Source organism: Halichoerus grypus, chromosome 3 (assembly GCF_964656455.1).
Source record: "Halichoerus grypus chromosome 3, mHalGry1.hap1.1, whole genome shotgun sequence".
NCBI classification, from domain to species: Eukaryota; Metazoa; Chordata; class Mammalia; order Carnivora; family Phocidae; genus Halichoerus; species Halichoerus grypus.
In genome coordinates this window covers 33,044,378-33,066,948 of record NC_135714.1, presented here as the reverse complement: position 1 = coordinate 33,066,948, position 22,571 = coordinate 33,044,378, and the positions used below count along the sequence as shown (strand labels likewise).

The window sequence follows — 22,571 nt, the reverse complement described above, 5'->3', positions numbered from 1 at the left end:
AGAGATCCCAGAGCGCTCCTTTACCCCTTCCACCATGTGAGGGTGCAGTGAGGAGGTGCTGTCTATGAGCCAGGAAGCAGGACCCCCCAGACACCTGCCACCACCAGGATCTTAAACTTTCCAGCCTCCAGGTCTGAGAGAAATAAAATACTACAGCATTTCATACAGCCGACTAAACAGATGGAGACACAATCCTAAAACAAAGGTAGGAGAGGAGGAAGAATAGCTGGAAAGACATTTTTCAGCTGGTAAGTGACTTGACTTCTTTCTTAGGACATTCCTAATTTCTAACAACATTCAAAAGTTTTCTCCCTTAAGCAGGCACTCTCACCATTGGGAGACGTGCCAAAGAGTGACATCTTTGTAGAGGGCAACCTGACGGAATCCAGTGCCTACTTCGTGTATGTGACACCTGGCGCTGGGCACTTTTTAACTGCTCTAGTCTGTATGACAAAATTAGTTTCAGTAATAATGTGTAAGAGTTAGGAACAATCATTTTCTTGATCCATTCTTTAGCTTTAAAACATGTAACAATTCAAAGAAAAACATATTTCAATTTTTAAATTATTCAAATGCAGCAAAATGTTTCATGTAGGAACTAAAACTTGCATTCATTGATCAAAGCTATTATACTATGCAGTTTGTGCGCTGCTGTACTGTTTTAAACTTAAACACGAAACTCCAAGAGGTCACATAGAACGACACAATTGAAGTAAATCAAGTGTTGTCTCATAGTCTCTATAATCATGGTGCAATCACTCTTTATTTCTAATCTACTATTTAAACTCAGGAATATGGAGTGCCATCAGGGTGAGAATCAGAGTCTGCCTCTGAAGTGAGCTCTAATGCAATGTCTACACACACGAAGAACTTACTCCGACTTTAACACTGCCAGCACATCATGATAATAAAAATCAGACCCACATTGGTTTTACTGTTGTTTCTAAATTCCCTACAGACAACATGTTCCCTTATTACCTGTTACCCCGGCGTAGACCCCTTCCACCACCCTACCTTTGATATGCCCTGCCGCTAGCTATCAAAATTGTAAATATGTATACCTTTTAACCTGGCAATTCCCATTCTTTAAATACATTATCCTGCTGCACCTACACACGTCGCCAAGACATATGTGCAAGAACTTGCATTGCTGCATTATTCATAACAGCAAGAAAAGAACTGGGACTAACTGAATGGTCCATCAAAAGACAGTGGTTAAATTAATTCTGCCATATCCATGCAGTGCAATCCAATACAGCATTAAAAAGAATTAGGTCAGCCCCTATGTAGTGCCCAAGAAGGACGCCCATGAAACATTAGTAACTGAAAAAAATAAACAGTTGAACAATTTGGTAAAGGGTCCCATTTATGCAGAAAAATAAAGGTACAAGCTTGTTCTGGTGCCCCCGAATGCCCAGAACGCTCAGAAGGGCATTGGTCCAGGCAGAGACAGGTATCTGTGCCCCAGTGAGCAAATCCCGGCTCACCATGAATTCTCAGCTCCTCTTATACATGTCCCTCTGTAGATAAAACTGTCATGGGGGTGGACCACAGCCATTCCCTCAGTTGTCTAAAAGAAAGAGGAACAGAGAGGAATAACCTAAGAACACACGTTTGTACAGCTTTTCCTAAGTTTTTGAAATCTGCTTTTGGAATATAGATGTACTTTTATATGGATTATATTGCAGACATAATACATAATAGTAGGATTAAATAAGTCCCTAGATGCTCAAGTTCTGATCAAGGACTTACAGACACTGGGAGAAACAAGCCTATAATGACCCTGAAACTGTCAGGATACTCCAGAGCAAAATTCTTTTCTTTTTTAACTGTTTAATTCATCTCGTATGCATATATAATGTTCTATTAACATTAAGTTCCAATTTCATAGAAGTCTGAAAAAAAATGACAGGATATCTGCCTTTAATTGGCTTTAAACTAGGCTATTTTAAAAGAGCCTATTGGGGACAAAGATAATAAAGAAAATGTTAATATGGTTTAGACGAGGCCTAGAGGTTTTTAAAAAAACCTTTCTTCTTACTTAGTTAATAATGTCTCTGACCCTCACTTTTTTTTTTCTTCTAGAGGAGAAATGACTTCATGGAGAGAGGTAATGTGATAGCCATGAGAAGGCAGAAAGCTATGACCCTGCTTCATCATCATGAGGTCCCATAAAGCTGGGACCTTAGAGAATAAAATCCTAAATTAGAGAGAAAAGAAGCAACGTTCTGCATACCAATGACCTCATGCTCAGCTTCACCCCACAGAAAAGTTAAAATTTAAGTGGACAAGTGCTATAATAAAGGTAAATTCAAAATGCCAAGAGAACACTGAGGACAGAGCGCTTACCTCCTCTGGGGTAGTGGGGGTGGAGGGAGTGGAGAGGAGTGACATTTGAAATGGTCTTGGAAGAGGGAAAGAAAATAGGATTGGAAGACGGCAACCACACAGAGGAAGTGGCCAGTGCCCAGGTACGCGTGTGGGAAAGGTCTGCACGTTTGGAGCATAGAGAGTTGGCTTTTGTGGCTGAAGCACAGGGAGGAGGTGAGGTGGGAAAGGAACACTGGGGCCAATTTACTCCACATTGAGTATAAAATGACCTCCATCCAGCCATCTCTTTCATTACCTTTCTTCTTTCACTGTCCCCAGGTCCCCCTGGCCATTGCGGCAATTTCTCCAGACTACGTAGTAGCATCCCCTAAACTGCCTGCATTTCCTGCTTCGATGACCTTAAGCATCCTGTTCTCATCTCCTGAAATATGATCTTTCCTGCTCTGACTTTTCCTGGTAAAATTCTACCTGACCCAGAGCCCAGCTCAAATGCCATGTCTCCATGAGACCTTTAAGAAACTCCCGGTAAGCATTAAGTTTTCTCCCTTATCTGAGCTCACGTGTCAGCTTTAAATGTGTTTACATTTACTTTTTAAAAATAGTTAATACATGCCTATAGTAAAATTCAAGGACTACAAGAGTGGGGTGCCTGGGTGGCTCCATCAGTTGAGTGTCCGACTCTTGATTTCAGCTCAGGTCATGATCTCAGGGCCGTGAGATCGAGCCCAGCGTCAGGCTCCGCATTTGGCGTGGAGTCTGCTTGTCCCTCTCCCCCGATCCTTCCCCTGCTCACACAGTCTCTCAGTCTCTCTCTCTCTCTCAAATAAAGAGAGAGAGAAAGAAAAGTCTTAAGAACAAACAAAAATCCGAAGAGTACAGGAGTGGAAAATATGTCTCCCTCTTATGCCTGCCCTCCATGGCTCCCGGCCATTTTCCCAGAAGCAACCAGTGTATTAAGTTTCTCATGCATTCTTCCAAAGCTATTACATTACAACAGGTACTCACCGGCATACATGTATGAATGCATATGTGTAATTATCCTATACACACACATTCCTTTTTTTTTTTTAAGGTTTATTTATTTATTTATTTGAGAGAGAGAATGAGAGACAGAGAGCACAGGAGAGGGGGGAGGGTCAGAGGGAGAAGCAGACTCCCCGCTGAGCAGGGAGCAGATGCGGGACTCGATCCCGGGACTCCAGGATCATGATCTGAGCCGGAGGCAGTCGCTTAACCAACCGAGCCACCCAGGTGCCCCTCACATTCTTCTTTTTTAATATGCAAACTACAGCCTACTATACTATACTCCCTGCTGCTTTTCTCACCCAATAATATATCATGAAACTTCTTCCTTCTCCGTAGACTTTGAGTTGCCTGATTCTGAATTCCTTTAGTAGAGGACTAAGGAGCTGCTCCTCAATTACGGATAAATCTGAGAATATGATACTAAATATAAATGGAGACTCGGTGTGGTGCTTTAGGCTTATTTCTGACTGTATTGTAGGGAGAGGTGGCCTGCAGTGGACAGAGCCCTGGACTGTGAGGCGCAAATCCTGGCTCTACCACTAACCATGTGACCGTGCTCACAGCAGTTAGCTTCTCCAGACTTCAGCTGCCTCATCTGTAAAATTAGGCCCTGACCTCAGATGGGCCTCTCCAGTACTGATATTTCATGTCTCTATGAAAGTACTAATAACACATGCTACTTTGAGAGCAGATGCTAACAGAGTTGAAGGTAAAGAGGCATAGGTCCAAGTTCTTGCCGTGATGATCTTTCCCTGCTGCCAGGATTTTCCCTTTTGCCTTGCCTTGCTTGTCCCTCCCCCCGCCACTTCGCAACCTTGACTCAGAGGCCTGCATGTTAAAAAGGCCCTCCCAGCCAAGCTAAGCATAAAGCCCCCAGGTCTCTGATTTCAGGACTGTGTTCGGCAGCAGCTGTCTTGGATTTCTACAAAATACAAACAAAATTTGGACCTCTTTTCCTGAAAACCTGTCCCAATACAATGGAGAGTTCACTGGCCTAATCTGTGACAGAGAGAACTTGCAAATACTGAGTGCCTTAGAGAGTTTTCAGAGACTGATAGGAGAATACACCCAGCCCATTTACAGACCTCGGCCGCAAAGCAACTAGGTGGCCAAGGGCCCAAAGGTGATTATCACTCACGTAGGCCCCACCAACTCCCTCAGTTCTCTAAGTTATCCTTGGGGCTTTCCTGAACAAAACAGAAACAAAACATATCACTGCCTCCCAGATGTCCACATCAAGGGCAAAAGTTCTCAAGCCTTATAAAAGCATTCCCCACAACCTTAAAACAACCAAAAATTGAGGACCAGCTGTCCATGGAGGAGCAATTAGTACAGGTCCTAGCAGGGAGACAGATGCTGGAAAACCATCTGCTCTTGGCAAGGGCCTTGGAGCTCTCTCTACATTATCCACAGCTCCTACCTGGAATTTGATGTTCATCCTTGATGCCAACTCTTGTACCTTCACACAGATGTCATCAACATGGTTGGAACCAGAAGGTATAATCCTAAATCTGTTTCTAGCAGCAGGGACTTTCAGAAACCACATTCCCTGTGGGATTGACTTGCCATTTCCATTCATTTTTGCCCTCATTTGTCTCTACTCTTTAAATATAAGACAACTTGCCATACAGGATAACTTTTCAAAGGGGAAAAAAGGCACACCTTCTTATCATTGAATTCCTTATTATTTTAGAAAAATACATAATAATGTGGAAAACGGTGTATGACAACATTGTTACATTAAAAAAAAAAGCAAGTTCAAAACACTATGTGCAACATGACCCTGATTTTTTAATAAAAAAATAGAATGAGGAGTAAGTAACCATATCAAGATGTTAACAATGTTCTTATTGGTACAATTATAGATTTTTTCTTTTATGTGCTTATCTACAGTTTCCAAACTTCCGTCATAAGCATATATTGCCTCTGTAACCCCCCCCCCCAAAAAAGGTGCAAAAATAGCTCATGATCCTTTGTAAAAGAAAATATAAATATGTCCTACAGTTCCTTTCTGGGTAGAAGTGGCATTTGCTAGTATCCCTGGATAGTCACTTTTAAGAAAGTGTGGCACAGGAGGCCTGCATCCTAGGTCAGGATCAGCCTTGGACTAAAGAAATGACCCTGAAAACTCTCAGACCCCCTCCCCCCACCCCCGCTCAGTCACCTTACTTGTCAGAGAGTAAGTCTCTCTGGGTCTGTGAGTCCTTTTCTTACTCAGTCTGGAACATCACTCAAGTTAAAACAAACAAACCCAAAATAATCCAGGGATTTGAACTGTGCTAGACCAACCTGCTCCACATGCTAGAAAAATTCCTAAGGAAATTAAGATCCTAAGGAAAGAAGTTTCTTTTGTCATACAGATGGGTACCACTGTTAGGATTTATGGGAATTTCTTTCCTTTTATCACTGAGTACCAGAATGGTCAAGAACAGGCTTAGCCTAAAGTTCACATCCTCCCTATGGTCTTGTAAATGGGATCAAAATACAGGAAGTCCATTAGCCAAAATTCTCTATTGACAATGCATGTATGGGCACTGCCAACGTGCAGTTCTCAGGCTTGCTATGTTTCCATGGGTGACCAGCCCTTTTCTTTCTGATTAATATCTCTTCATATAAATTCAACTTCTTAGGAGATGATTCCCTAGTCACCTTCAGGTACCAGGCGACCGTAGTCTTGTCTTAGTGGTACAAACCCACCTGAAATTACTTTCAAAGACAATAGTTAAGACTCTGAAAAGAACCACTCCGGACATCACCATTAGCCAACCTTCTTAAATCTGCAATCCCAAAGTGAACTGAAATGCACCAGAAGATAATCCCCTAATCTCATTCCATCCTCCTCTAACCACCTCTTCTCTTGCACATTATGTGATATCTTGTAACACTCACAAATACCATGCAGACATCCATCTGCTTCCTTCACTTTATCACCCTAAAAGTGCGTACCTAGTGAAAGTAAATTTGAAAGCCTCCCAGGGATCTCTTCAGTGTTCCATTTCCCATGAAGCTTTACTAGCCTGTCCCAAGGTGTGTGTGTGTGTGTGTGTGTGTGTGTGTGTGTGTGTGTGTGTGTGTAGGATCAGGAACTAAAAGAATGAGACTCACACTTGCTATTTTTCTAAAATAAGTTCCCAAGAAACTTCACTACCATTGAGTCAACTATCAGTGGATAAACTATGCACCCGCCTTTTTGCATCACGGGGCATATGAGCTAGAGAGCTCCCCTTCTCTGTCACATGAAAAGTCTGTTATCTCATCTTCTCTCTTTAATGATATTCTCCTGACTGAATTCCAGTGTCAGTGCCACGCATGCATAGAACTGAGTATTCTAGACTCCTCATTTTGAAGAAGGACTGTAGTGCAGAAGCATCTGGTAAGATCCCCACAGCACAAAACTGGGAGAATCAAGACACCCAGTTCCGGGGAATCTTTCCCACAGGAAGATGGCAAAGGAAGTAGCTTCCCAATCTATCAGCAGCAGTTCTCATCCCTCCTGATAAGAATCCCCTGCAAGAGAGTCTGGACATCTTGGCCCTTAGGGTTTCCGGTCGGCCGACACAGGAGGCACCAGCATGTTTCCTTCAGGGAACAGTCTTACCAGAAGCTACCCACCTACATGGGGCAACATCAAGGGTGATGAGAAGTTCCCTCCCTACTGAACATCTCTCCCACCATTGGAGCAGCCTTTTCTCTAGAAGCTTGGTGCTTTCCTTTTTTAAAAAGATTCATTTATTTAGAGAGAAAGAGCATGTGCATGGGGAGAGGGAAAGAATCTCAAGCAGACTCCCCAGTGAGCGGGGAGCCCGATATGGGACTCGATCCCATGACTGGAGCGGAAATCCAGAGTCAGACACTTAACTGACTGAGCCACCCAGGCCCCCCTAGAGGCTTGGTGCTTTCTTCAAATGTGAGTCTCCTTGGAAGGTAAAGGCCTTGTTACCATTGCCACATTTATATGAATGTGTTTCCAGTCTCATTATTTCCTCAAAGCCCATTTTGATTGCCAGAGGAGGAAGTTTTATGAAACACCAAACAGTATATAAAGAGAGGTGAGACATGGGAAGACATATATTATTGGGCATTAATCCCATTCTCTAGGCCATTCCCATCTAAGTCTGGACCCCTCTTACGTTAGAATAGCACTGGTGGCCTGCCAGATCCTTGTATTGTCTGTGGATGGATAATTTGAAGTGTCACTGATCTGAATCCTCAATAATATCATTCATGTATTCATTTCTCCAATATGTACTGCACTCCAACTATGTGCTGGGCACCATACTAGATGGTACACAGGGAACAATGTAAGCTGAAGAATACTAATCCATCCCGAAGTCAAGTGTCCAACATTTGGATAAGGATCACCTGGATTCATAACACTGATCATGACGAAGGTGTTAAGGAGGCATTTGGTGTTCATTCACCCACAGCGCTGTAAAGTACCATTAGCCCCGAGAAGTATCATTATTCACAATTTACCGATAAAGCGATCAAGGTGCAAGGAGGGTAAAGTCAGTGATCCCCATGTTTGATCATCTTCACAATTACCCTAAGAAGTTGTTTTAAATGTTTCCCTGGGACCCTCTTGGGGACATTCTCATTCAGGGGCTCTGGGAAGAACCAGAGAAACGATTTGTAAAGCATTAGATGACACAGAAGCAGTCAGATTGGAGAAACACTGCTCCATGGCCAAGCTCAGCTTCCTCAGACAGCTGGCTTTTCATCTGACCTTCGCAATCTAGGAAGGAAGGATTATTATGTTATTCTCCCCCATGTTATATGTGAATCAGCTTCAACACACAAAAGACAATCAGCCCAAAAGACAAAACGAAACGAAATCTCTCTCCATTTTCTTTCTTTTCCATCTACTGTAAACAAAGCAATAGAACCATCGGAATTGATCGCCTTATACATAATCATTTTGACATCCCTGTTTGCAAAACCTCTTTTGGTTTTAACATCTACATAAGAGCAATCTAGCAACTTGTTATGAGCCTAATAAAATTACCCCAACACATCAAATGGTGTCTTTCTTCATCAGTTCATTTTTGTCACTAAAAATAAGGAATATCAAAGATACTTAAGAGACATAACACCTATATAATGGATGGACTCTGTTTGGATACTGAATTAAATAAACTAATTGTAAGAAGGTATTTTTGAGACAGTCAGTGAAATATGATTATAAACTGGGTATTAGAAAATTCCAAAGAATCGCTGCTAATTTTGTTAAGTGGGATAATGACCGCATGGAATTGTAAGAAAATATTCTTGATTTTAGAGATGTATAGTATAGGTGGGCAAAGTGACATGATGTCTGGGGTTTACTTTATGTAGGCAAAAGGGTAAAAGAGGATGAAACAAATATGGCAATATCTTGATAATTGCTGAATTTGGGTGATGGGCATGGGGAATTTTAAATGTATTTGAATTTTTTTTAAAGATTTTATTTATTTATTTGAGAGAGACAGAGAGAGACAGCATGAGCAGGGGGGAGGAGCAGAGGGAGAGGGAGAAGCAGATTCCCTGCTGAGCAGGCAGCCCGACACAGGGCTCCATCCCAGGACCCCGAGATCATGACCTGAGCCGAAGGCAGACCCATACTGACTGAGCCATCCAGGAGCCCTAGATGTATTTGAATTTTTATAATAAAACAACTTTTTAAAAAGATCAACACTCTCACTTCCCCCAAAGTGCCATTTTTCCTTGGAAAGGCAAAGTCTCAATGCTTATTAAAACATTTGACAATAAGCATAATTATTTACCAAATATCTCCTGCACATCTATTCTTTTCTCATTTGTTCTCCAAACAGGTATGGTTTTTTAAACTTTAACTGATGGTCATGGAATATAACTTATCCTAAAAAGTTATTTATCTGAAATTCAAAATCTAGGGCACCTGGGTGGCTCAGTTGGTTAAGCAACTGCCTTCGGCTCAGGGCATGATCCGGGGTCCTGGGATCGAGCCCCACATCGGGCTCCTTGCTCAGTGGGGAGTCTGCTTCTCCCTCTGCCTGCCGCTCCCCCTGCTTGTGCTCGTTCTCTCTCTGTCAAATAAATAAAAATAAAATCTTAAAAAAAAAAATGAAATTCAAAATCGAACTGGCATTCCAGGCTTTTTTATTTGCCTGATTGGCAACCCTAGACAAGGAGAAAAATCTCCAAACATGAGTCAGCATACCTGGGTTCACTTTCGTCTTTGCCACTGGCCTTGTAAGGAGGAGCAAGCTGCTCACTGTCTTGAAGCGTTTCTTTCATCATCCATAACACAAGAATGTTTCGTTCCAGCTCAAAATGCTATGAAATGTGGGTACTAGCCTTGTGCCAATTCCTCAGATAGAAATACCCTTTTAAAAAGTATACCTAAGTTACTTCCTTTTTTCAAGGGAATATTGAGAGGGAAATTCAGTAAAGCAAAAACATATTGCCCCCCACCCCAAAACATCAGGCTGACAAGCCACACTATCCACACACATACATTCAGTGCCTACAGAGAACCAGATCCTGAAACAGGCCCTTTCATATATGACCTCATTTTGTCATCACAACAATCCCACATGGTAAATCATAGTATCCCCATTTCACAGATATGATGACTGAGGTCCGGATAAATTAAATAACTTGTCTCTGGTTAACTTCAAATCCCTGAGCTTTACACCACATTTCCATGCCTCCAATTCTCTTAGGCAGAGAGCATCAGGAACTGGAAGGCAGAACAGAGCGAGCACCAGCTTCTAGCTCCTCAGTAAGGCCTTTAGATTTCTCTCTTGCGAACTGATCCCAGTGATGCCGGTATATTCATGTTAAAACACAAATAGGGGCACCTGGGTGGCTCGTCGTTAAGCGTCTGCCTTCGGCTCAGGTCATGATCCCAGGGTCCTGGGATCGAGCCCCACATCGGGTTTCCTGCTTTGCGGGAAGCCTGCTTCTCCCTCCCCAGCTCCCCCTGCTTGTGTTCCCTCTCTCGCTGTCTCTTTCTCTGTCAAATAAATAAATCTTTAAAAAAAAAAACAAAAACACAAATACAGTGGGTTTTAGAACCGGAGAAAACAGAATTGCCAAGTACTTATTGGCTTTCATTTTATTTATTGCTATTTATCAATTATATCTATCATTTAACCAAGTCTGACTAATAGTTTCCTGGATACGCCGCACAACACCGGACTTTGCAGGAGTTCCCTTGCTCTCTTGGAATTTAGCCTAGTGTGGAGACAACATACAGATGCGTGAGTCGGGCAACAAGCAGAGACATTTCACACACCAAGTTATTTAATGAGGCACGGCCAAGAATGGCACAGAGCAGAAACACAGTAGGATTCAAAGAGGAGGGAGACGCATGTGGGCTGGGGGTGCCGTCAAGAACTCGGGGAGGAAGCAGGACTTAAACTAGGCTGTGCAGGGAAGGGTTTGAAAGAGTTGGAGAGGAAGGAAAGAGCCTTCCAGGCAAGTGAAACCGCCTCAGGACTCCCAGAGGAAGGGACTTCAAATAGAGTCTCGAGGGAAAAGGAGTCTGTTGGTTAACAAGAGAGGGAACAGCAGGTGCAAAAGCACAGACGATTCAGACCAAGGATGTGTTTCGGGACCAAACAGATCAGTGTGTGGGGACCCCAGGTACCAGTCGCGGAAGTGGTAGCAAACGAGAATGACAAGCGGACCTCGCGCCTGTAAGGAATGGGAATCTGCTGAAGGCTTTTGGGTAGGCAGGTATGTTCAAATATCTGGTAACTGGTCCAGCTGTGAAACGTATGTTAGGTTCCATTCAATCTACAAAATATATGTACGGAGGGCCTGGTGTACTAATATACAAAGATGAATCAGACACAGTGCTTATGCTTAAGAAATTCATAGTTCAATGAGAGAAGACCGCCAACTACAAGATCATGTAAATTGCTCGTTAATTTAATCTATGACATTGTGGCAGGCATTGTTAGCTTTCTATTCAATATCTGTGCCTCTCTTTGTCATTAGTAATAGAGTCCAATTTTGTTTGTAAGACTATGTGCAAAGCCTCAGGAATGGATCACGCTTGGTGTAGGCCAGTGTTTCTCAACCTTTTTTTTTTTTCTTAAGATTTTATTTATTTACTTGAGAGAGAGAGAGAGAGAACATGAGCGGGGTGGAGGGGCAGAGGGAGGAGAAGCAGGCTTCCCTCTGAGCAGGGAGCCCGCTGCAGGGTTCGACCTGAGGACCTAGGATCATGACCTGTGCCAAAGTCAGACACTTACCTGACTGAGCCCCCCAGGCACCCCTCAACTTTTTTTTCGTGATCATCCCCAACGGCATTTTTAGACACTTTTTTCCTAATCGCCCCACCCATGAAATATTAATACCATATATATGTCTGTTTATGTATTATATGTATATCTGTATATATCTGTGTATCTTTATATATAAAAAGAGTAAGAGTTTTTTCTGCCTCTTTTCTCCACTAAAAAACTCTATCTTTCGTTAGGGATGATATCAAAGCACCACCCTATCCCACCCTCCCCCCGACCCCACTCCAGCCCTGTCCCTCCCTCCCCGTTATGAACGCCTGGTCTAAGATAATTAAAACAATTTTATTTCCTATTCCTCACCTGCCTCGAAGCCGGGCTGGCCATGTAACCCAGTTCTGGCAGCAACACGGAAGCTGCTACCTGTTTGAGAGGTGTCTGGGGAACTTTTTGCTTTCCTAGAAAAAGAGAGAGCCCCTGCCAACTTCGCCTCCCTCGGTCTCCACCCAGCCCTACGCCTCGGGATGGATGATGAATACACAGGGCTCCAGGCTGCTGCAGCCATCTTGCAACCACGATGAAAGACAAGACCACGGAGCCATTGAGCCCGTGACAGAGACAGAAACGTCCAGACTTCTTGTTATACGGGAGAAGTTAATCGGGATTTTTGTAAGTTACTGTTAGCCAGGTATGGTATAACTTGCTGCTGAAATCATTACGAACCTATATGATATGTCTCACCGACCACAGCTGTCCTGACAAGATCGTGAGTTGTTGTTAAACCAAAGCCAGAGACAATCACACACAAAAACAAAATATGTAACCAAGAATATTACACAAATCAAACATGAGATTGCACTCATGTTTAAAAGGAAAACTCTCTTCTTTGCTAAACTAATCACCTTCGAAGTAATTTAAAAAGATTCCAACTAATATTCAGCACTTAAAACTAATAAGACTTTTGGATCTATTATTGTGTAGAAAAATGGCCATGAAAGGCTGCAAGGTAATTTTCTTACATTACACCAGAATGAATACATTTATGATTTGCCTAGTAGGTATGTCTTTCAAAATATCTAAAAGTCAATTATTTCTAAGTTAAATATTTAGATGCATCAGGAAAATGTGCCTCTTAAAGGATACCTTTGGGAATCTTGTCACATAAAAATTTTTAGTCATCTATATTCATCAATTGCATGTTTTATACTTTGCTTAAATTCTTATTATAGCTAAAGCTAATTCTCTCTTATTTTAAAAACGTAAACCATTCACAAACCTATTCAATAACTCCAACATCTCCCATTAAAAGTGATTTTTCGAAGGCTTATCAAGTTTCAAGGTATAAGAGACTTGAGATCCCTCTAAATCTAAAGATCCTCCAAATCTTCTAAAAGGTAAAATTTAATTATAGGTTTAGGGCTCTCAAAGCATTGGGTTGCCTTCACAATGTCAAAATAATTCTCATATCAAAATCATTTTACTAGTTTCATTATTAGCATAACACCACAAATTGACTTTATTTTAATAAGGAGTTTGGGCCTTTTTGTTATATAAATAATACATGCTAATTACAGGAAATACAAGAAAAATCAAGAACATTTTAAAATTTTATGTAATCTTACCACACACTAGATGATAATTTTTAATATATTGGTTTATCTTCACATTCTGAATTCGTGTATAAAAAACATAGATAGGCCTTCTTAAGCAAAAATATATCATTTTATACTCTAACTTTTTACTTGTCATTAAACATCGCTCAAAAAATATTTTAATAAATATTTAGTAGGCTTAAATATAATTTATTTAATCATACCTTTCTGTTGGACATTTTAGCTGATTTTTAGGTTTCTTTATTATATAAAAATTTTGTGTTAAAAAGCTTTTGTATTATAATTAAATATTTCTTGTTTTCTTACAAATAACTCTTAGAAGGGGTCAAAGGTTATAAACATTTTAAGGTTATTCATTCCTACTGCCCAGTTCCTTGCAATTTTTTCTGAAAAGAGGCCTTTTAATAGCCATCTAAAATAACTCAAAATAATAATTTGGAACAGAGCCTACTAAGTAGTGAGAAGAAAGGATCATTCGACTGTTTTTCCCTGACTGGCTGGTGACATTGTTTATAAATTGTACTTTGGCCAATATTTTATAGGAAAAGGAAAAACTTGACAATAATTTGAAAGTTCCTGATCAAACTCTAAAAGACTGTGAAGGCAACTGAATTTGTTTTGTTATTTATCCTACATTTTACCCCAGTAATTAATTTGTTAAAAATCTAGTATTTAAGAATTGTTCAGCACTCTCAAAATTGGCAGAAGAAAGAAAAGTAATTACAAATGACAGGTAAAATAATGAGCTACATACATGTTGAGACATAAAACCAATCATGACCAAATATATAACAGAAGGAACACTAACATTTAAATTCCAAGTAGCGTGATTGGATGTAGGAAAATTTTTTTAAATCATGATCATTACAGCCTCTGAAGAAAGGACCAGCTAAACCAGGGGAAGCTTTAAAATCATGTAACTTCGTTAAGGTTGGCTGGTCCCACGTGGAAAACAAAATTGAACATAAGCTGAAGCTGAAAGTGCTGGTGCTTTTTTCTTATGAGTACAATTGCACAATCTAGTTTCTACACTGAAAACCACAAGAGTCCAGCCCCTGTTGGAAGAGAAATTTTATTTTTCCTTCCACATATCTGTGTGTTGGGTCTTTCCTGGATGACATGTCAAATGGGTACCCCTTGGGGAAATCCAAAACTATTGGTTTGGGTTTTGAACTTTTGATCCAGGTTTTATATAGAACTCCCCTGCTGTCCATGTGTTCTTATGGCTCTAGAATTGAATAGAAACATTGCCACAATCCACATTTAGAAGTTGCTCTTCCTGAGACAGAGAGGATGAAAAGAAAGAAAAGGTAGCGACAGGACTCAGCGAAGATACCATGGTTTCCGGCCCTTCATTAATTCAAGTGATCCATTTAAGCATCGGCTGTGTTCGTATTGTATTAGGAAGCAATGTTTACTTTGAGCTTCTTTCTATATATTCTGCACATTTTGGAGGGAAAGCACTAGCATGATGACGTTTTAAATGTGTAAAAACTTCATTAAATACTTACGAATAAAATATATACACCTATATCTAAATTAAAGGTTACACGCCACATTTGCTAAGATGAACACGTATTACTATTGTATTGTGAAAGTCCCCATTATTACAGATATTTCTCTGATATTACCAGATAGTCTGTGTATAGGACTAGAGTGACAATATTACTTTAGCAGATGTAGGAAATTGTGGTACTGTCAACAAGTGAGATTTTTCTGCCTTTTCCCCTCCTATTTCCTGTATGTACGTCCAACACCCTCTTCTACTCCCTTATCACAACCAGAAGAGAGAGAGAGAGAGAGAGACTACTGATAGAAATTTTGGCAAGTTACTGCCCAAAGATACTGGAGCTTAAAGAAAACCAGGTTTTATCTAAAGAAAGTATACCAAAGGGGATTGCTAAGTCCTTTAAGGGTTTCTGTAGCTGATGACAGCGGCTTCATATCATTTAAATTTGAATTGAAGTATATGGCTTTCCTTTTCCCTGTTGGCATTCACAGGCATTCTTACACTCCTCAATCATGGTTGAGATCATTTTCAGTGGGGACAAACACAGGAAAAAAATTTTGTGGCAACTGAGAAGAAGGTTCAGGTTGAGATTTGTGTGTTCAGGAGAGCTTAAAAAGGCATCAGCTGGAACGGCAGTGGGGAGAGGAAAGGAAAAGTAGGGGTCCTGTCCCAAAGAAAGGATCCTCTGAAAGAATGCAAAGGCATTAAAGAAGAGATACGTGCAGTCAGTTCCCTGCATTGGCAACTAGGTGGCCAGGCGTAAGGACACAGCAGGGAGGGCAATGTCCACGAGACAAGAGGGGTGGAGCGTTTGCTATTGGCCTTTGGTGTACACGGACTATTTCTGTTTTGTGGGCTGTAACTGAGTATTCTATGATGCAGTATTATTAGTTAAATGCATTGAATGTATTAAATTAAAATAAATTAACTACATTGAATACACTGAATTGAAATTGGCAGGAGACCCAGTCATAGGCGTACAATACTTAAACTGGTTGTAGAAGTTGAGCTGCACTAATTATTTGAATATATTTGCCATAGACTTTCTTTTTCTACCTCGAAAAAGATGTATAACCCTGGGGTGCCTGGGTGGCTCAGTCAGTTAAGCCTTTGCTTTTGGCTCAGGTCATGATCTCGGGGTCCTGGGATGGAGCCCCGCATGGGGCCCCCTGCTCAGTGGGCAGTCTGCTTCTCCCTCTCTCCCCCTGTGCTCTCCCCCAACCTCAAATAAATAAATAAAATCTTAAAAAAAAAAATGTATAACCCTTACGCCTTTGCAAGACCAAGAGAAGCCTGACTCATATTTCACAATTCATTTAGCCAATTGCCCATATTTTTTCTCTGGAGGGTTGAAGATGGGGTGCATTTCCACTCCCCATCCTGTATCTGCCCACTCTACTAACATGACACAATAACATGGTCTTATCACTTTTAACAGAATTGGCTAATTTAAACAGTTGGGTTTCGGGTAAATCTCCAGACCCTGCCTGAGCCCCTATCACAGTCCAAGCAGATAGGAGATTAACAAAGGTGTGACATTCCTACCAAAAACACCCAGTTCTCCAAATTGCAAGTCAGGTACCCACTCACAAAAGATGACCAACTGAGCTTCTGTGGTTTAAGGCTACACAGGAAAAGGACTTATCTCCAGAGTTATTACAGCCTAAACAGATGCTCAGCTTCAGATAGGAAAACCTATGTTTTACACTCAGAACCAAGCACATAACAGAAAAGCAGCCTGACCAAGTATCCAGTATTCACCAGGGGCGACAGTTGGCCCCACACCTGTCTCTATACTCTGGAGTTGGCCATATCAGTATTTACAGCCTGCCTACATTTCCAAAAGGAACCACATGACCATAAATCAGACATTAAAGTAGAATTTTGAGAGATTGGTTTCCCAAATGGGAACTAACTCTGGCTTCACATAAGAGAATTCAGAATTAAGGACTTAGAGCATGAGTCACAGATACTCTGAAAACCAACTCCGCGCCACACGTCCACACGTTTACTCAAGTTAAGGATCCAGTACGATAAAACTATACGTACGTCTGCCATCTTGTCCTCATCTTAACCATCACCTGGAAAGTCAGCATTTCTCTGGCAGCTAAATCCAGCATCAGCAATAATTAGAACTTTTTTGTATTGACAACCTCTGAGGCAGGAGTTCTTCATATGAGGACTCTGGACTAGTGGGAAGTCATGGATGGGTTTACAGAAGGCCGCGAAGTCCCCTAAAATTGTATGGTAAATGTGCATGTTCCTGCATTCCTGTGCTTTTTCTCAAGAAGGTTTTTGGTTCTCAACAGATTCTTAAAGGAATTTGTGAGAAAAAAAAAAAAGTGATTAGGAAACACTGCTCTGAAGTGTAAGCCAATCAGTCCATGAAAAACCCTTTTGAGTGGGTATTTCATGAATAGGATAGTCAGGAGGTGCACACTTACACACCCAGCAGACCCTGAGTGGTGTCTCTAGTGCTAAGAAGGGTTGTGATTTATTCTGGATTTATCACGCCATCCATGTCCCTAGAGACTAGTGACCCCGATGATAGGGAATGTGAAACTTTTTTAAAGGAAAAGATTCATCTTCAGGATAAAGGTGGAAGAACCCAAGATATGAAAGGCTATTTGAGAGCTTACTACAATCACTAAAGCTCTTCTAAAGCCAGGCGAAGCAGATCACCTCGGTATCATGGCTCCTGTTAACTGCAATATCATTTACTTTCATATGTTTATTTTGTGATGTGCTGTTGTTATGGCATATGTCTGGCGTTATTACCATTTTGAGTGCTACAGTTCTATATAAGAAAGTACTGCATTTCACCAAAAAAGTGGTACAAACTATATTTAGTTAAGGAGTGGCATAAGGACGGCCTCCTGTTTTTAGTTTGTCTCTACAGACTCAATACACTCACTTGTCCCTTCTGGGCTTTTTCTGCTGTCATACCCTTTTCCATCATAAGCCCTTAGATCCTAAGCCTCAAGGTAACAGCCTCACCCCCAACACACACACACACACACACACACACACACACACACACATATACATTCCCTCGGCCCATCCAAACTATTACCTTTAATCTGGCAGTGTTTCTCAAAGTATGATCTGCAGACCATTTGTATCAAAAAACTTTATGGAGTGAGAAGACTTGTGAAAAATGAATATTCCTGCCAACCCCCAGACCAACTGAATCAGAATCCAGAGGTGGAGCATAGAAGGCTGCATTTGTTAACATGACCCCCATCCACCCAGATGACCCTTAAATGCACTAAAATTTGAGAACCCATGATTTAGAAGAATCATTTCCACTCTGGTTTGAGTCTTATTGTTTTCAGATCTAAATCGAACTGCTTTCGCATCCATCTTGCTCATCTCTGAGGTCAGCATTTCCCTGTCTTTTCCAAAGAAATGTTTTCTCCTCTCTCTGGGCTTTGCCAGTTGATTTTCTCTGGGCCCTTTCTCAGCCTCTGCAGTCTACGTTAGCAAGTCTTCAGTACCCAGTCACTCCTTCCTCCTTCCTGAGCTGCCCTAAAGAAACCCCCTTATGGAGCACCTTAACCTCAGTCAGTTAAGCTTCGGACTCTTGATTTCGTTTGGCTCAGGTGAGGATCTCAGAGTCCTAGGATCGAGCCCCCCATCGGGCTCCCAGCTCATCAGGGAGTCTGTTTGTCTCCCTCTCACTCTGCCCCTCCCTCTTCCTCTCCCCACCCTCCCCCTCTCCCTGCTCGTGGGTGCGCACGCTCGCTTGCTCTCTCTCTCTCTCTCTCTCTCTCTCTCTCAGTAAATAAATAAATAATTAAATCTTGGGGGGAAAAAAGAAAGAAAGAAAGAAAGAAATCCTCTTACCATCTACCACTCCAGATTGCCTGGGTCCAAACTCCCTTTACAATACCCAGCCCAGAGAGTCCTATATCTGCATGTCATATCTGCATGTCAAAGGCAAACCTCATCTGGACCACAAAACTCATAATCTTCCCAGTTAAATGCTAAAACTGCTTAAGATAACATATTTACAGGCCCTCTCCATATTTTTTTAAATACACACACACACCACTACTCCAATAAATGAAATAAAAACAAAACTCCATTATTTCACCATGCTAACCCACTAAATGCTTGCATTGTTTTACCCTCACATTTAATCTTCATTCATAATAAGATCAGAATATAAGTGAAAATTTTAATCCTGTTTTTTCTAATTTAACACCATACCAAATATATTTTCATAGCTACCATAAAGTCATTGCCTTTAATGACTACAAAGTACTCCATGGAGTTAATGTTGCCAGAATCATTATTCCTTAGTCAGGTTATGAGTGAATACGTTCCTGCATGTTATTTTTTCCTACTTTGAATTATTTATTTAGAATAAATTCCCAGGGATAAAATTAAGGGATCAAAATGTATGAGCATTTGAATGGTTCTTAACACATATTGCCAAGTTGCCATATTTGTATTTTATATTGTTCCTTGATGGTATATTGATAAGATGTTTAAATCGCCTCTCCTCAAAAATAGTGCGGGGAGCCTGATTTATGGTGTTTGCCAATTTCCGTGGAGTAAACACTCCTACCATGTCCAGGTTCAAGCTACGAACCTGAATGCAGAGTTGAAAAGAGATGCTCAGTAGCACACTATTTAACACAGTGTTCCTGTCAAAAAGATGACTTGAAGTAAGTTCAAGAGCATCGATAATAGCAAAATGTAGTAAATAACTAGGAATTAATGTGTTTTGAGTATTTACTACATTTATTTTTAACATAATTTCTTGAACTGTAGGTTATAGAATTTAATTTTTAATGGCGGCTGTGTTTAACAAAATTGCAAAATTTCTGGAAATATTACAATCGGCTCTTGCAAACAAGCACAGGCAGGCTCCCACACACCACTACAAATATCTCACTTGAATATTTTGCAAGAGGATGTCTTTTTTTTTTTTTTTTTTTTTACCGAAGCCATTGAAAATTCACCCTATTCCCATCTGTTGCCACAAACAATAACCATGCTTTTAGATTAGCAAGTTATGCAAATATATAATGAATAAAGCATAATGCAAAAAAAAAATAGACCAGGAGGTCTATCTGGGTCAATTAATTCTACCCACCCTCCCCCAATTTGGACAATACTCTCTTCATGCACTTACCCACTAGTGTTTTTTCACAGGATCACCTGTAACAACTACTCCATTACTTATTAACTCAAACAATGACTAAGTGACTGACTCTGCGCAGTTCTCATGGCAAATGTGATTAGAACCATACTGCCTGTTACTTAACCACTCTCCGGTTTTCTTTTCTACGAAATGGGGAAGAGGTCACTGCTGACTACAGTATTACAAGAAACCAAGCGTAGAGATAAGAACGCTCCAACTTAGGCTCTAAGAAGCACTTGAGTGTTCTGTAATGTTTTGACATTTTCTTCCAAAAATAATTCATTAGTATTCTGTTTTACTGGAAAAGAGAAATGGAAAGGTGATTTGGCACTTTCTCCCTTGAAAGCAAATTCCTTTCTTTGGGCTTTCCCTGAGTAATAATGAACAGCCTCTCTGTGTATATAACAGAATTTTTAGAGTGGTGCCTTGCCACTTGATTGTTAAAATGTAAATATGGTTGATGAAAACTCTAAAGATGTCCACACCTTTAACTCAGTCATCCCACCCCCAGGAATTCTCCTAAGAAGTAAATTCAAAACAAAGGAAAATACTTTTGTATGTCAATATTAATCACAACAAAGAGAAGATCGTTTGGCCTCATTTCAGCACTTACTCAACTTACCATCTTGGTGCTTGGTGCCCTGTTAGCAGAGTTCTAGATTAATGGCTCTCAAATGCTCACCCACAGAACAGCTGCCTCGAAGTCACCTGGGGGAAAGGGTTTGTACTGATTATCACACAGTTTCCTGCATCAAACCCCAGAGCTGCGATATGATACGTGATAAGTGCTAGTTTTTAACAATTCCCCAAGTGGTTTTGATGTCCAGCCAACTTTAGGAATTACGATTCCAGGCCAGAACCAAACAAATCAAATCATCTCTGAACAACTGTCCACATCCAGGGAACAGTACATCTTTTTACACAAAGCACCAAGAGGTTGCTTGGGGCTTCAAGCAGCTGCTTGAGTCAAATGACTAAAGAGCCACATAGGAGGAGACTTTGTTTCTGGCGCTTGCCCACCTGCCTCCATTCACCCTCTCCATCTTGGACACCCTCCTTCTTGCACTGCCCCCCCCAGCACCCACTACTGTCCTGCTGACTCCTGTCATGCCCCACTTTGGCACCCTAGGCTGACTTGGGCTCACCCCTTTGCATACACAAAGCCCCAAACTTTCCTCCCTTCTGTTATTAGTGGGACCCTAGAAGGGAAACAATTTTACTATTTGACCAAGGTAATCTGCACACATATTTGAGAAATCCCTGTATAATGAACATATTGGCCATATTTGCATTTTTTCAAAAGGGTGCTTACTATACCCCCTCAAAATCTCTTGTCTGGAGAGTGGAACAGGAAAGCAGGACACTTTTCAATCTTGGGTCACCCGAGACCCAAGCATCTAGAAACCAGATCGGCACTTTGGGCGTTCCTTGTCAACATGGTCAGTGAATAGAAATAGATTTTTGGTTATGCCTTGCTGGCACTAAAATTGAAATACCATAAAAATTAAATAATTTAATTTAAGCTGGCCAGGGAAGAAGAGTCACCCTCTACCTCTGCCTCTAATGCCAAAAACACCTCTAAAATTCCACCCAAAGCATTCAGAGAGCAACATCAGCCCCAGATGCCCACAAATAACACAGCAGTCACTCAAAGCCTTGTCTCCTAAGTCAGACAATCAGATATGGAAAGACTTAAAAAGTCCGTTTCTAATCTTGTTTTCCTTTTTTCATATATATATTATTGCTATAAAATAGCTAACCCTGTGTCTATTCCATACTTGGTGCTCAAAAAATATTAATGTCCAGCCTTCACCCATTAGCCCCATTTTTCCTTTGAAAGGAACACTGGCATTAAAAGAGTTATTTACAGATATCTTGTTCCCAGCCAGGGACCATATCATCTTCACTCTCATGTCCCCACCAAGTTCTTAATAACAACCATAATAGCTACATTTCTTGACAGTTTATTTTATGCCAGGCACTAGGCTGAATGCTTTACATATTTTTATCTCATTTTTATCCTTACAACAACTCTCTGACATAGGTATTTTCAGTTATTAGAGCTACTTTACAGACACTTGTTTTTAATCTGAGGATTGAAGAATGTGTGTCTGAGGTTCCCGCAGCTCGGAAGCAAAAGCACCAGATTCAACACAAGGTAATCTGGCTCCAAAGTCTGGGTTCTTGTTCACCATACTGTATTTTTGTTATTAGATGGATGCAAATTTTTCACAGTTCAGAAAAAAAAAAGCGCTCTGAATCACTGGGGGAAAAGTACCAGCTAATACATAACATCTCATTCAGCTATGCAAAGGAAGCAATACAGATTTCATGGAATGTTCAGACTGGTTTTTGAAGACTAGAGGCTCACTCGGTCGACCAGCTCATCTTCTCAAGAGGAAGACCACTTTAATACTGGATGATGGACATGTAAGAACTAGAAATGGAGTCTTACAGGAACCCTCAGGCACAGATGCATAAAGTAGCGCCGACATGAAGAGGCTGGGATCTCTGGGCTCCCTGTCACTTGGAATTCTGGGAGAGCTGGGAGAGCTGAGAAGAGGAGCCTGATGGCCTAAGAAGACCACAACACTATTGAAAGGCATCTGTTCTGCTCAGCAGCCTCTCAGGGTCCTCTGTAACCTGTCTATACCCAAATTTTCCAAGCTTATTTCCTGACAATGTATAAAACAAACTTTCTTCTTTTGGGGGGGCCAGTCTCCTCCACC

General features: G+C 41.1%; 1 protein-coding gene across 3 annotated transcripts in view; it reads right to left on the bottom strand.

The window, feature by feature from the left end:
• RHOH (ras homolog family member H) overlaps window positions 1–22,571 on the bottom strand; it is a 40,654-nt gene that overhangs the window by 16,285 nt on the left and 1,798 nt on the right. The window contains exon 2 of one of the 3 annotated variants that reach the window (XM_036076903.2): window positions 20,465–20,550. The exons of 1 other annotated variant lie outside the window; for it this stretch is intronic. The gene's annotated coding sequence lies outside the window, so the exon portion shown is untranslated. Of the gene's footprint in view, window positions 1–1,487; window positions 1,553–20,464; window positions 20,551–22,571 lie in introns of those variants that run through there. One more of the 3 variants, XM_078068537.1, reaches the window with a different exon arrangement.